At 38.3% G+C, this 14,844-nt stretch overlaps 1 long non-coding RNA gene across 2 annotated transcripts in view; it reads right to left on the bottom strand.

The window, feature by feature from the left end:
• Positions 1 to 13,539, bottom strand: part of LOC104860204 — a 25,158-nt gene extending 11,619 nt beyond the window's left edge. The window contains exons 1-3 of one of the 2 annotated variants that reach the window (XR_004517952.1): positions 13,043 to 13,539; positions 12,862 to 12,950; positions 12,064 to 12,094 (exon numbers count right to left, since the gene is read on the bottom strand). This is a non-coding gene — a long non-coding RNA (uncharacterized LOC104860204). Of the gene's footprint in view, positions 1 to 12,063; positions 12,095 to 12,861; positions 12,951 to 13,042 lie in introns of those variants that run through there. The other variant, XR_002025248.2, reaches the window with a different exon arrangement.
• Between the last annotated feature and the right edge of the window lie 1,305 nt (positions 13,540 to 14,844).

Genomic DNA, 14,844 nt, shown 5'->3' with positions numbered 1-14,844 from the left:
AGTTTTCCTTCTAGTGGGTCCCCCATTCATCTATAGTAAAGCTAGCTCTTTAATATCACGAACTTTGGAACTACTAACTGCAAAGAACAGTCGCTTTCAAAATTATCAATCACATTCATTTTAATGTTGTGGATGAAAGGTTTGATGCCTAACTGGCTCATCTAGCAGACAAGCTCTTATAACACTATTTTACTGCCAGTACTATTCAATTCCCACCCATAAATGATACACAGTATTTACAGTTCTGGGATCTTGAAAAAGACCAGATCTTCATAAAGATTGAGTTTATGGGGTAGTTCTCCCTTATTCATAGTTTCAGTTTCTGTAGTTTCAATTATCCTTGGTCAACTGTCATCTGAAAATATTACTTGGAAATTTCCAGTAATAAAGAATTCATATGTTTTAAGTTGCAGGCCATTCTGAGTAACATGATAAAATCTCATGCTGCTCTACTGTTTCATCCAAAAAAATGAATCATCCCTTTGTCCAGAGTATCCACACTGTACTGGGTGTAGAGAAAAAAGGTAGTGTATATTTGGGTCAATGCTATCTGTTACTTGAGGGACCCAGTGGGGGTCTTGAAACATATCCCCCTCAGATAAAGGGGGACTACTGTATATCTTGTCATACTAAAGAACTTTATATTTTTTAGTATTTCTACAGCTGAAAACCCAGGGGTGAGTCTGCAGTTGTCCTGATTAAGTTAGTATGTTTTGCAAAAGCTTAACCAGAATAGACATGTTACAACATGACTATGATTGGATGAGACACTTCACCTTCTTGATTTAAAGTTTTCCATTTTAATACTGTCTGTAATTAAGACATATATGATAAAATATCAAACTATGTTTTTATATCACATTTAGAGCTCCAAAATAAGGAAGGAATTTTTGTTACCTCTCTGAACAGGCTTTCCCCTCTTCCTAATCTTGATGAGTTACAGGAATAAAAAAGACCCAATGGAAGGTGAGCCATGGTGACCCATCAAGGTTCCAAAGGCCCTCCAACATTAAAAATACCCTCAGAGAGTGTGTACCATGCCTATCAGAAAGCCAGAAGGACCTAACTCACGTGGTGTGCTCACTGAAAATGAACTTCAAGTTCTTGGCCTTTCAATTAAGCTTATTTGTTTGGTTTTGCTTTGTTTTGTTTTCTTTTTGGTATTAGGGATCGAACTTGGGCCTTTGCATTTGCGAGGCAGGTGCCAGGACCACTGAGCTAAATCCCAGCCCTTCGATTAAGTTTATTTCATTTTTTGATTAAAGAAATAAATAAAAGCAGTTGATGGAAAGGCAAAGTCTTTACACTTTTTACTATATTAATCAAGTTTTTGCAGAAAGTATATAAGACTGTTTTTTTTTAAAAAGAGAATACACTTGCTAGATCACTGTAAATACATGAAAAAAATCAAAGTTTAATTTGTACTCTCTTAATTTTAAGTTCCTATTTGCTGAATTACAATAAAATCTTAGAGTTGGGGGCAGTGGCACACACCTTTAATCCCAGCACTCAGGAGGCTGAGGCAGGAAGATTGTCATGAGTTTGAGGTAAGCCTGGAGTACACAGTGAATTTAAGACCAGTCTGAATTGCATGGCATTCATTTCCTGTCTTCAAAAACAAAAAGGCCAGGGATGTAGCTCAGTGGCACTGTGCCTGCCTCCCAAGTGCAAGGTCCTGAGTTCCATCCTTGGTACCACAAGTACATTTTGCTGCATTTCTTCATAAACACTGAGTTTTCATTTAGAATACCTGAATAGTCCAGTCAACTAAATCTTTTTTTTGTTTGTTTTTTTGTTGTTGTTGTTTTTTTGAGACAGGGTCTCACTATGTAGCCCGGGCTGGCCTTGAACTCGCAGCAATACTCCTGCCTCAGACTCCTGAGTGCTGAGATTACAGGCATACTCCATCACCCAGCTCAAGCCTACTAAATCTTAAAAATAAAAGTGATAGTTCAAGGCCAGCCTGAACTACATAGCGAGACCTTGTCTCAAAACAAAAACAAAAACAAAAAAGACAAAAATTTAAAAAGTAAAAGTAATAAACTAAATTAAAGTGCTCTACCACTCTTTACCTTTCTTCTAGTATAATATAAGGTCAAGTGGATACCTGACAAATATTCTATGTATTACTTATTATGGCATGGACTATGTATCACATAGACAACTAAATGTGAAAAATGTATGCTTTTTACAAAAAGTATGCTTTGTCTTTGCTTAGATAAACCATATATGTAGCATAGAAACTCTATCCTTTAATATGCAAATCAAAATAGCACAAATAAATTGAAGAAGATGAAATATTGTCCATCAAAGAAATGCTTAATAGCAAAGATTCCTTCTACTTAAAATCCTTGCTTTTATTGCTGACCTCAGGGAAATAACAGTTTTCCTTCTAGTGGGTCCCCCATTCATCTATAGTAAAGCTAGCTCTTTAATATCACGAACTTTGGAACTACTAACTGCAAAGAACAGTCGCTTTCAAAATTATCAATCACATTCATTTTAATGTTGTGGATGAAAGGTTTGATGCCTAACTGGCTCATCTAGCAGACAAGCTCTTATAACACTATTTTACTGCCAGTACTATTCAATTCCCACCCATAAATGATACACAGTATTTACAGTTCTGGGATCTTGAAAAAGACCAGATCTTCATAAAGATTGAGTTTATGGGGTAGTTCTCCCTTATTCATAGTTTCAGTTTCTGTAGTTTCAATTATCCTTGGTCAACTGTCATCTGAAAATATTACTTGGAAAATTCCAGTAATAAAGAATTCATATGTTTTAAGTTGCAGGCCATTCTGAGTAACATGATAAAATCTCATGCTGCTCTACTGTTTCATCCAAAAAAATGAATCATCCCTTTGTCCAGAGTATCCACACTGTACTGGGTGTAGAGAAAAAAGGTAGTGTATATTTGGGTCAATGCTATCTGTTACTTGAGGGACCCAGTGGGGGTCTTGAAACATATCCCCCTCAGATAAAGGGGGACTACTGTATATCTTGTCATACTAAAGAACTTTATATTTTTTAGTATTTCTACAGCTGAAAACCCAGGGGTGAGTCTGCAGTTGTCCTGATTAAGTTAGTATGTTTTGCAAAAGCTTAACCAGAATAGACATGTTACAACATGACTATGATTGGATGAGACACTTCACCTTCTTGATTTAAAGTTTTCCATTTTAATACTGTCTGTAATTAAGACATATATGATAAAATATCAAACTATGTTTTTATATCACATTTAGAGCTCCAAAATAAGGAAGGAATTTTTGTTACCTCTCTGAACAGGCTTTCCCCTCTTCCTAATCTTGATGAGTTACAGGAATAAAAAAGACCCAATGGAAGGTGAGCCATGGTGACCCATCAAGGTTCCAAAGGCCCTCCAACATTAAAAATACCCTCAGAGAGTGTGTACCATGCCTATCAGAAAGCCAGAAGGACCTAACTCACGTGGTGTGCTCACTGAAAATGAACTTCAAGTTCTTGGCCTTTCAATTAAGCTTATTTGTTTGGTTTTGCTTTGTTTTGTTTTCTTTTTGGTATTAGGGATCGAACTTGGGCCTTTGCATTTGCGAGGCAGGTGCCAGGACCACTGAGCTAAATCCCAGCCCTTCGATTAAGTTTATTTCATTTTTTGATTAAAGAAATAAATAAAAGCAGTTGATGGAAAGGCAAAGTCTTTACACTTTTTACTATATTAATCAAGTTTTTGCAGAAAGTATATAAGACTGTTTTTTTTTAAAAAGAGAATACACTTGCTAGATCACTGTAAATACATGAAAAAAATCAAAGTTTAATTTGTACTCTCTTAATTTTAAGTTCCTATTTGCTGAATTACAATAAAATCTTAGAGTTGGGGGCAGTGGCACACACCTTTAATCCCAACACTCAGGAGGCTGAGGCAGGAAGATTGTCATGAGTTTGAGGTCAGCCTGGAGTACACAGTGAATTTAAGACCAGCCTGAATTGCATGGCATTCATTTCCTGTCTTCAAAAACAAAAAGGCCAGGGATGTAGCTCAGTGGCACTGTGCCTGCCTCCCAAGTGCAAGGTCCTGAGTTCCATCCTTGGTACCACAAAAACAAACAACAATATATCTATACACACATATATATATAATACACCCCCAGCCCCCCACCCACACCCACTCACATATTTCTTGGTCATTGAAGACATGGTCAAACCATGGTATATCCATCCCTGGGTTCTGGGATGCAGATTTTGTGGAAGATCTTGACTGTCATCCTGACAATTTCAAATTATCAGGAAGGGTCCTCAAAGCATGCTTCTGTCTTTGTGCTTTTATAGAATTTATCCTTAGGATTTATGCTTATTCTAACTCCTACTAGACCAGAACTTCTTCAGTGGGTAGCTGTTCACATTTATATCTTACCATCTCTCAAGAAGAGCATGGTAATTAACTACTCATTAAATTCCAATTTCGTTCAATACAGAGGATTTATTCTCACTTAGATCCTAAACACAGAGCTAAATAAACATTGTTAGAGAAAATGAGTTGAATAGATCCTACACAGAGCTAAATAAACATTGTTAGAGAAAATGAGTTGCAGTCACTGTCCTTGTTATGGTCTTGGTATGATAACTAGAGACCAAGGAGTAAACTGTAGACAATTAAGTATAGCAGTTTGAATATTCATTCACATTTATCTTGATTTCCCCAGAAGCTCCATTAAAATGACAGTAAAGAAACAGAAAAGTCCTAAAGCCACAAGTGTAAAGAAAACTTGAAAAAAGGCCAGTATTAAGGAGGATTTCAACAAAATTTTGGAGATGGGTAGCTCCTAAATGACATAGAAAATGATAAGACCTACAAGTGGGGCAGAAAGCTAAGAAGTACAACTACTCTCTATATAGAATGACAGAAAACCTCAGGAATCATGGACACCAGGAAGTAGGGGTACAAGTTAGAGCTGAAAAATAGCAAAGTTTAGTTAAAAGTTTGTAGAGACTGCTGTTAAAATGCAATCCCTACCCCCCAAGCCAAAAGTGCCAGAAGATGCCTGACAGCAAGACTGGAGAAACTCAGCCCCTTCTCCCCACCTTCAAGCCCCTCAATAAAATGATTTGATCCTCCCCCAAATTTCTCATGGACTCAAAAAACACCCTAAATAGGCAAAGCTACCTTAAGCCAGAGAGCAAAACAGGAGGCTTTGAATAGATATAGAACTTTTCTTTTTGGTATTAGGGATCGAACTTGGGCCCTTGCATTTGCGAGGCAGGTGCCAGGACCACTGAGACAAATCCCAGCCCTTCGATTAAGTTTATTTCATTTTTTGATTAAAGAAATAAATAAAAGCAGTTGAAAGGAAACAGTCCCTATGCCAACGAGCACAGTTGAGATCTTGCTGGTCAATGGTATTGTGGTGTCTCTGAAATCAAGGTGCACTGCAGCTGAGGACTTATGACTCTGGTGCAGCCATTCTCCTAGATCCAATACTAGCTATAGAGAACACAGGTGGCTTGTGAACTACAACCTGTCCTGCACAGGAATGCACCGTTCCTCCTGTTAACAAGCCTAGCTCCCATCAGCACCTTATCCTGCTGTTCCCTACACTTGCCTCTTCGACCCCTGCTGTGCTGTGTAAACAATCAACACTGACAAGTCCACAGCCTCATGGTCTTCAAGCTGGCAGAGCTTAGGCCATCCTGGACCCTTGTTAAAACAATCCTTTGTTACAAAAACAAAAAGGCCAGGGATGTAGCTCAGTGGCACTGTGCCTGCCTCCCAAGTGCAAGGTCCTGAGTTCCATCCTTGGTACCACAAAAACAAACAACAATATATCTATACACACATATATATATAATACACCCCCAGCCCCCCACCCACACCCACTCACATATTTCTTGGTCATTGAAGACATGGTCAAACCATGGTATATCCATCCCTGGGTTCTGGGATGCAGATTTTGTGGAAGATCTTGACTGTCATCCTGACAATTTCAAATTATCAGGAAGGGTCCTCAAAGCATGCTTCTGTCTTTGTGCTTTTATAGAATTTATCCTTAGGATTTATGCTTATTCTAACTCCTACTAGACCAGAACTTCTTCAGTGGGTAGCTGTTCACATTTATATCTTACCATCTCTCAAGAAGAGCATGGTAATTAACTACTCATTAAATTCCAATTTCGTTCAATACAGAGGATTTATTCTCACTTAGATCCTAAACACGGAGCTAAATAAACATTGTTAGAGAAAATGAGTTGCAGTCACTGTCCTTATTATGATCTTGGTATGATAACTAGAGACCAAGGAGTAAACTGTAGACAATTAAGTATAGCAGTTTGAATATTCATTCACATTTATCTTGATTTCCCCAGAAGCTCCATTAAAATGACAGTAAAGAAACAGAAAAGTCCTAAAGCCACAAGTGTAAAGAAAACTTGAAAAAAGGCCAGTATTAAGGAGGATTTCAACAAAATTTTGGAGATGGGTAGCTCCTAAATGACATAGAAAATGATAAGACCTACAAGTGGGGCAGAAAGCTAAGAAGTACAACTACTCTCTATATAGAATGACAGAAAACCTCAGGAATCATGGACACCAGGAAGTAGGGGTACAAGTTAGAGCTGAAAAATAGCAAAGTTTAGTTAAAAGTTTGTAGAGACTGCTGTTAAAATGCAATCCCTACCCCCCAAGCCAAAAGTGCCAGAAGATGCCTGACAGCAAGACTGGAGAAACTCAGCCCCTTCTCCCCACCTTCAAGCCCCTCAATAAAATGATTTGATCCTCCCCCAAATTTCTCATGGACTCAAAAAACACCCTAAATAGGCAAAGCTACCTTAAGCCAGAGAGCAAAACAGGAGGCTTTGAATAGATATAGATGAACGAGTAAAGATGTGATATACACACAAAGATCTCACTCATGTAGAGTCTAAAAAGATACTGCAGGAGACCAGCTTGAAACCGCACTGGGCAGGCTATAAAATATTACCGTGTTGGCTTATAAACTGGCTATTGGTTAAATTGTGAGTCTGTCCTAGGCCTGCATGTGACTTGCTGGACGAGCCTTTAGCTGGCATAAGGAAACAGACTCCCTATGCCAACGAGCACAGTTGAGATCTTGATGGTCAATGGTATTGTGGTGTCTCTGAAATCAAGGTGCACTGCAGCTGAGGACTTATGACTCTGGTGCAGCCATTCTCCTAGATCCAATACTAGCTAAAGACAACACAGGTGGCTTGTGAACTACAACCTGTCCTGCACAGGAATGCACCGTTCCTCCTGTTAACAAGCCTAGCTCCCATCAGCACCTTATCCTGCTGTTCCCTACACTTGCCTCTTCGACCCCTGCTGTGCTGTGTAAACAATCAACACTGACAAGTCCAGAGCCTCATGGTCTTCAAGCTGGCAGAGCTTAGGCCATCCTGGACCCTTGTTAAAACAATCCTTTGTTCTCAGTCCATTATTCTTTAGCCTCACCTACCCTGTCAGATGGTTGGGCAGCCCTTGACAGATATCACCTCATACCTGACTTCAAAGTATACTACGAAGCTACAGAAACCAAAAAGAAAAACCATGGTACAGGCACCAAAACAGACACATAAACCAATGGAACAGAACAGGTAACACTAAAATAAATCCATATATTATAGCCCATTGAGTTTTGACAAAGGTGCCAAGAACACACGATGGGAAATGGACAGTCTCTTAAATAATTATTGGGAAAATTGGATATCTATATGCAGAAAAATGAAATTAGACCTTATTTCACACCATATACAAAAGTCAACTCAGCCTGGTGTGTTGGTGCACACCTGTAATCCTAGTACTGGGGAAGCTGAGGCAGGAGAATTGCCACAAGTTCAAGGCCAGCCTGACTATAGGGAGTTCAAGGCCAGCCTGAACTACATAGGGAGATCTTATCTCAACCACAAAAACAACAAAAAAAATCAACTCAAAATGCATCAAAGACAGATATGAGAGCCAAAATTATGAAACTGCTAGAGGAAAGCATGGGGATGAGAACCATGAGAGTGGTTTAGGCGATGACTGTTTGGCTATGATCATAAAAGCACAGACAACAAAAGAAATAAATTAAGACAAATGAGATTATTTCAAACTAAAAAGCTTCTGCACAGCAAAGGAAATCTCTACACAGCAAAAGAAACAATGGAGTTAAGAGACAATGAACGGAAGAAAATACCTGAAACCTACATATCTGATAAGGAGTTAATATCCACATACTAAGGAATTTAATAACGACAGCAAGAAAATAAATCATCTGAATTAAAAAATATTATAGGCAGGGCCTAGGATTTAGCTCAGTGGGCACCGCACCTGCCTTGCAAGCACAAAGTCCTGAGTTCAATCCCTGGTACCAAAAAACAAACAAACAAACAAAAAAATCCAATTTAAAAATGGATAAATGCCAGGCACAGTGTCGCACACCTATAATCCTAGCACTCGGGAGGCTGAGGCAGGAGGTTCACCCTGAGTTCGAGAACCAGCTTGGACTACATAGTGAGTTCAGGGCCAGCTTGAACTGCAAAGTGAGACCCTGCCTCAAAAAAGACAAAAAAAAATGGATAAAGGACCCAATAAGACATTTCTTAAAAGACTTGCAAATGGGCAAATAGGTATGTGAGAAAATGCTCAACATCACCAATCATAAAGAAAATGTAAATCAAAACCACAATGAAATATCACCTCACACTTTTCAGAATGGCTATTATCAAAAAGACAAAAGATAACAAGTGTTAGTGAGAATGTGGAAAAAAAGAATCCTCACACACTGTTGGTAAAGAATGTAAATTATGGAGGTTCCTCAAAAGATAACATATAGAACTACCACACAACCCAGCAATCCCAGGAATGAACAGGCATTCAAAAAAAAAACCAAAATGATCATGTCAAAGAGATATCTGTACTCCCATGTTTATTGCAGCACAATTCGTAACAGCCAAGACCTAGACTCCATGCCCATCAGTAGATGACAAGACTCTGGGTTTGATCCCCAGCATTTAAAAAAAAACGTGAATGGACAAAGACAATGTGCTATACACACAGTAGATATGACTCAGCCACTAAAATGGAGGAAGGCTTGTCATTTGTACAAGAGATGAACCTGGAAGACATTATGTTAAGTGAAATAAGTTAGGCAACGATAGACAAAAACCGTATGATTTCATTCATGTAGAATCTAAAAAATATGTTGATTTCAAAGACGCACAGAGTAGAACTGTGGTTACCAGAGGTTAGGGTGGTGGTGGTTTATGTGTGAGGGGAATGTTACCCAAAGTTTACAAGAGTTTCAATTTAAAGAGGGAGAATAAATTCAAGAGACCTAATGTATGGTAGGGTGACTACAGTTAATAATATACTGCATTCTTGAAAAAAATGCGGAGAATGAATATAAAGAATTTTCATTGCAAAAATGATCACTATGTAAAGTAATATATGTATATATCTATATATATACATATATTACTTGTCTAGATTTAGTCATTCTAACTTCAAAATACCATGTTGTATGTGATAAATATAATTTTTATCTGTCAATTTAAAACAATAAAAATCTAAATTTAAAACATGATATTTAGATCTTCCATGATGAAGTGAATGAATCCTGATAAGTACACAGTGGTAAAACTTTTCAATCTCTAAACATTACTAACATGCACAAATATTAAGTTTCTCATTTAAATATTTTAGAACACCAAGGTGTATGATATAGTTGAGGAAATTCTCTAACATGAATGACAGATTCCAAAGCAAACCACAGAAAAAATATGAAAAACAGAAAAAAACTAAAAATGAAAAAAACCCCACATATCTTTAGACTGATCAGAAAAGATTGCTGGGCATGATGGCACATGACTGTAATCCTAGCAATCTAGGAGGATGAGACAGGTCTCAGCATTACAAATTCAAGCCCAGACTGGGCAACTTAGCAAGACTCTGTCTCAAAATAAAAAATATAAAAGGGCTAGGGATGTCACTCAGTACAAAAGATCTAGATTCAACACCCAGTACCAAAAAAGAAAAGATATGCTCTATGCAATAAAATCATTTCATTAAAAACATCGAGAGAATAAAAATTTATAGAACTTTTCACACACAATACACATATACATGCCAAGGTGGGATTAGCACATCCAGTAAATTTTATTCTCTGAATATCTATAGCTATACCTTATCTATCTAATATCTCTTGTATCTCTCCAATAGAGGAGGTAAAAATAAGGTTAAATCTTCCAGAGAGGAAACAAAACACAAGGATGAAAAATAGGAAAAATTAGAAGTACTGAGAAAAAGATACTCAAAGCTCTTGTAAGGAAAAGGTAGATCACATACAAAACAAATCCGGTATCTGAACAACAAAAAGAAGAGCTAGAAGAGTACTTTTATGCTTCTGGTGGATATTTGGAATGTATCATGAGTAAAGAGCTGGGATTAAAAATGAGGCAATTTTTTAACTTCCAAACAAATGTGATCACAGTGCACTATATGGCTAAGCTGTGAATAACAGCCTTAGATATAAACAGTGATTTGATTTACCTAAAAATGGTGATAGAACTACATAGAGAACATAAGAAAATGTGTGTCTCTAAGAAGTGTTTTTTGCAATCATAGATACCACAAATGCACAAACTAGTTTAAACAAACTGAAATTTGTAACTTTGGTTTTAAGTATTATTTCCTTTTAGAAGGCCAGGGATTTGGCTCAGTGATTCTGCCGCTTGCCTTGCAAATGCAAAGTCCCAAGTTTGTACCAAACAATAAACAAACAAACAAACAAATAAATAATTTCCTGTTAGAAACACCCTAGGATTAAAATACATATTAGCTTTACTATATTTAAGATCTCAAAGACTAATTTCATTAGACTCTGGCAAGTACTTTCTGTCTGGGAAAGGTAAAATCATGAAAATTCACAGCAGATTATCCACTTCACTGGGAAAAATGGGGACATTTTGTATTCTGCTTCTATAATGTCAGCAGAATCTTTTATTTGGTGGATATTTTATGAAACGCCCAGTATGATGGTACACTGAGGATAGGAAGGGGGAGGGCAACAAAGTTCTCATAATTGAAGATCATGATTAATATTAAAATTTTAAAGTGTGTTGATTCAAATGGAGGGCAGCAAAATCTCAAACCATACTCAAAAGTCTACTCTTTCGCTGTTTATGTAGAAGAACAGCAGTCTTTTAGATATTTGGAAGAAAAAAGAACCAGTCTATAACCAGTTTTTTTAATCATTTTTTTGTTTCCCCATGATAATATTTCTTAAATCATTATTGCCTGATGCCATCATTCCTTACTCACAAGACAGGATAATTTTGAGAAAGAGTTTGTTTTTCACATTGCACTCTTTTCTCCTTTCTGGCCCTGTGATGAGAGAATCTTGGTGCTTCCCTGCCTGGGAGGAGAATATGTGGCAAGTTTGAAAGCAAAAAGCTCTTGCAAGACACCTCTTTTACTGGCTTTTGTTTTCATGAAGCTTGAATTTCCAGAATGTGTTGTACAGGAGGGAGGAAAAGACAAAATTTGATAGGGAATATTAGAGTGGAAACTGAAGAATTTCATATACAAATTACCATTGTTTCTCTTCTGCATGAATGGAGGATAAGCAAAATTGTGGAGTAACCTGTTAGAGTAACTTTCTTAGCTTGGAAGAAAAGAAGAATGCTGATACTGATCACCAAAACAATAAAGCTGAGTAGCTTAATTAAGTGTTGACAGGCAGAAGAGGATAATTAATTCCACTTCTGGAATGGTATATTTCAGGTTATAGCATAGAATCCTAAACAAGATGGCCTATAAGCACATGGATAAATGGGAATGTCACACAGATAAAAAGGTCAAGTTTGTGGATAAGAGATTCTAGCAATGGCCGAAGAAACAATTGCACAGGTCACAGAGAAGAGGGATGAGGGTAGAGCCTTTGGTGACACTGCTGCAAAGGTCAAAAACTATTTGGTGTCCCTGCCACATCCAGTCCACCAGTCATATTTTACTTAGATCACATGTTTAAATTATTATTAAAGTAAGCCAGGTGTGGTGGTGTACACCTGTAATCCCAGCACTCAGAGGCTGAAGCAGGAGGATCATGAGTTCGAGGCCAGCCTGAAATACACAGTGAGACACTGTCTCAAAAATTTTTGTAAAAAATTACTATTAATGACCAATTTTATTTGATCCTTAAAATTAGAGATTTAAATGAACTCTGAATTATGCTTTTTCTGGAAAACAGACTTTCCAGGGTTGGGCCTACACTCTTCTGTGGAGGAAGCTGAATAGACACTGCTACCTTCACATGGGTTGTTTGGGCAGTTGGATAGCGTCTTCACCCACTTTACAGGGGCAAATGTGAAGTTAGATTCTCTTCTCGACCAGATTCTAGCCAGTTTCTTTCGAGGTCTTTCTCAGCTAGGCCTCAACTTGAGACTAGAAAGACTTGAACAAAATACTAACACAGCTTCTAACAGCAGGATGCCCATAGTTTCCTTAAAAGTATTTTCCTCAAAAAACTCAAGACTAGCAAAACAATATATATATATTATATGTAGCAGGAAATGCCAGAGAATAGGTCCACTGTCTCCTAACCTCTGTGATAGGGAAGGAGCCTTTACTTCTCTAAGAACCAGTTAACAAATCCCAAGGATTCCACACAGACCGCCCCCATACAACACATACTTCCTGCTTTTCAAATTTTTTCACATCCCTGACTCTACTAGGACCCAAGTCATCTCCCTTTGCATTCCCTCATTCTTCCTTTAAAATACCAATTCTTTCTGTACAAATGAGAGTTCAGATCACTCAGACTCTTCCCCATTGCAGTAGCATAGTACTTATTAAAATAGGAATTTACAGCCAGGTGTGGTGGCACTTACCTGTAATTCCAGCACTCTGGGAGGCTGAGGCAGGAAGTTTACAAACTCAAGCCGTGCCTGGGCACTTCAGCAACATGGTGAGACTTTGCCTTAAACAAAAAAGGACTAAAGATGTAGCTTAGTGCCAAGGCTCTGGGCTCGATCCCCAGCACCACACCTCCCCCCAAAAATCTAAGCTTACCACTTTTAACGAGGGTCAGCTTTATTCTTGAAAGGACCAGTGATGAACAGGAATGAAATAAGGTGTCAGGTTTGGTTGTTTCCTTCCTTCAGGGAAACTGAGAGAAAATAAATCAATGATATAAGATGATGAACACTGGTAGAATCTGGGTATAGGAATTGGAAAAATTTTAGTATGGAAACAAAAATTTTGTTTTGGGGAGGGAGTTGTTTCCTTCTGAAATTATAAAGATATCGATGTAATAAGAAATAAGATGAAGAGTAGTAGGACCAGAGGAGTGAGGTAGAAAAATCTACCCTGTACTCATCAGATTGAACTAACAGGTGAAGCAGCTACAAATGAACAGAAAATAGTACTACTTTCTCTCAAGGATGTGCTACATCCACAGTGTCACAACTTCTTTTGAATGACTCCTGGTTTCTTACTGAAAAACTTGGCTAATATCATAGTCTATCAGAAACTGCTGTTGAATTACATCAGTAAGGATAAAACAGTGGCCTCTTGCCTGGAGGACGCAGAGGAAGCCTGGATTTCCACGGCTCTTGGATTAGCTTCAAAAAAAGGGTTTCTGAAAACATTATGAGGTAGAAAAATCTACCCTGTACTCATCAGATTGAACTAACAGGTGAAGCAGCTACAAATGAACAGAAAATAGTACTACTTTCTCTCAAGGATGTGCTACATCCACAGTGTCACAACTTCTTTTGAATGACTCCTAGTTTCTTACTGAAAAACTTGGCTAATATCATAGTCTATCAGAAACTGCTGTTGAATTATATCAGTAAGGATAAAACAGTGGCCTCTTGCCTGGAGGACACAGAGGAAGCCTGGATTTCCACGGCTCTTGGATTAGCTTCAAAAAAAGGGTTTCTGAAAACATTCTGCATCTGTATTAACAACTTTGTAATATTCAAGGAAATCTGATGTTGATGCCTTTATTGGTAGTACTGCTTTGCTTGGAGCCTCTCAAAACACTGCTTCATTTAGACTTGACCTAAACTCCATACATTCCCCCAACTTCCGAAGTTTCTTACTGAAAAACTTGGCTAATATCATAGTCTATCAGAAACTGCTGTTGAATTATATCAGTAAGGATAAAACAGTGGCCTCTTGCCTGGAGGACACAGAGGAAGCCTGGATTTCCACGGCTCTTGGATTAGCTTCAAAAAAAGGGTTTCTGAAAACATTCTGCATCTGTATTAACAACTTTGTAATATTCAAGGAAATCTGATGTTGATGCCTTTATTGGTAGTACTGCTTTGCTTAGAGCCTCTCAAAACACTGCTTCATTTAGACTTGACCTAAACTCCATACATTCCCCCAACTTCCGTTGTAACTCCCCCCTTTTCCTTTGAGATGCTTCACGGTTCCTCTGGTGTGAGCGCTTCTGCGCTGCAGCGGATCAATGGACCTCAATCTATACAAGCTATGGGTTCATTTCTGCAGGGATCAGGATGCTTGGGTAAGCACAAGGGTCACTGGAGGTTTTCAAAGTCCAATTATTCATTTTTCAAACAAAACCTGCGGGTCGAAGGGTTTCTGATTGTCACTGCAGTTCTTCGACGCACTTTAGAGCCACTTCCATGCAAAGAACCTTTATGGTAGCCTTCTCTGAAAGCAGAATGCGAAGTTTTCTTAGACAGGGAACCCACGCTTCACTAAGCCTTTTGAGAGCGTCTTTACTACAGGTCAGTCAGTCCCCGGGTACGAGGCTGGTGAGTTCCGAATTTAAGGTCCGGGCTTGGGATCCCCGACTCCCTAACACTGGCAAGGCAGTGAGGGCGCAGGTTTGGGTCCTGCCG

Source organism: Fukomys damarensis, unplaced genomic scaffold, assembly GCF_012274545.1.
Source record: "Fukomys damarensis isolate Sample0158 unplaced genomic scaffold, DMR_v1.0_HiC HiC_scaffold_19, whole genome shotgun sequence".
NCBI lineage: Eukaryota > Metazoa > Chordata > Mammalia > Rodentia > Bathyergidae > Fukomys > Fukomys damarensis.
The sequence above is the reverse complement of the archived record's forward strand: the minus strand, read 5'-3'. Positions and strand labels throughout refer to the sequence as shown.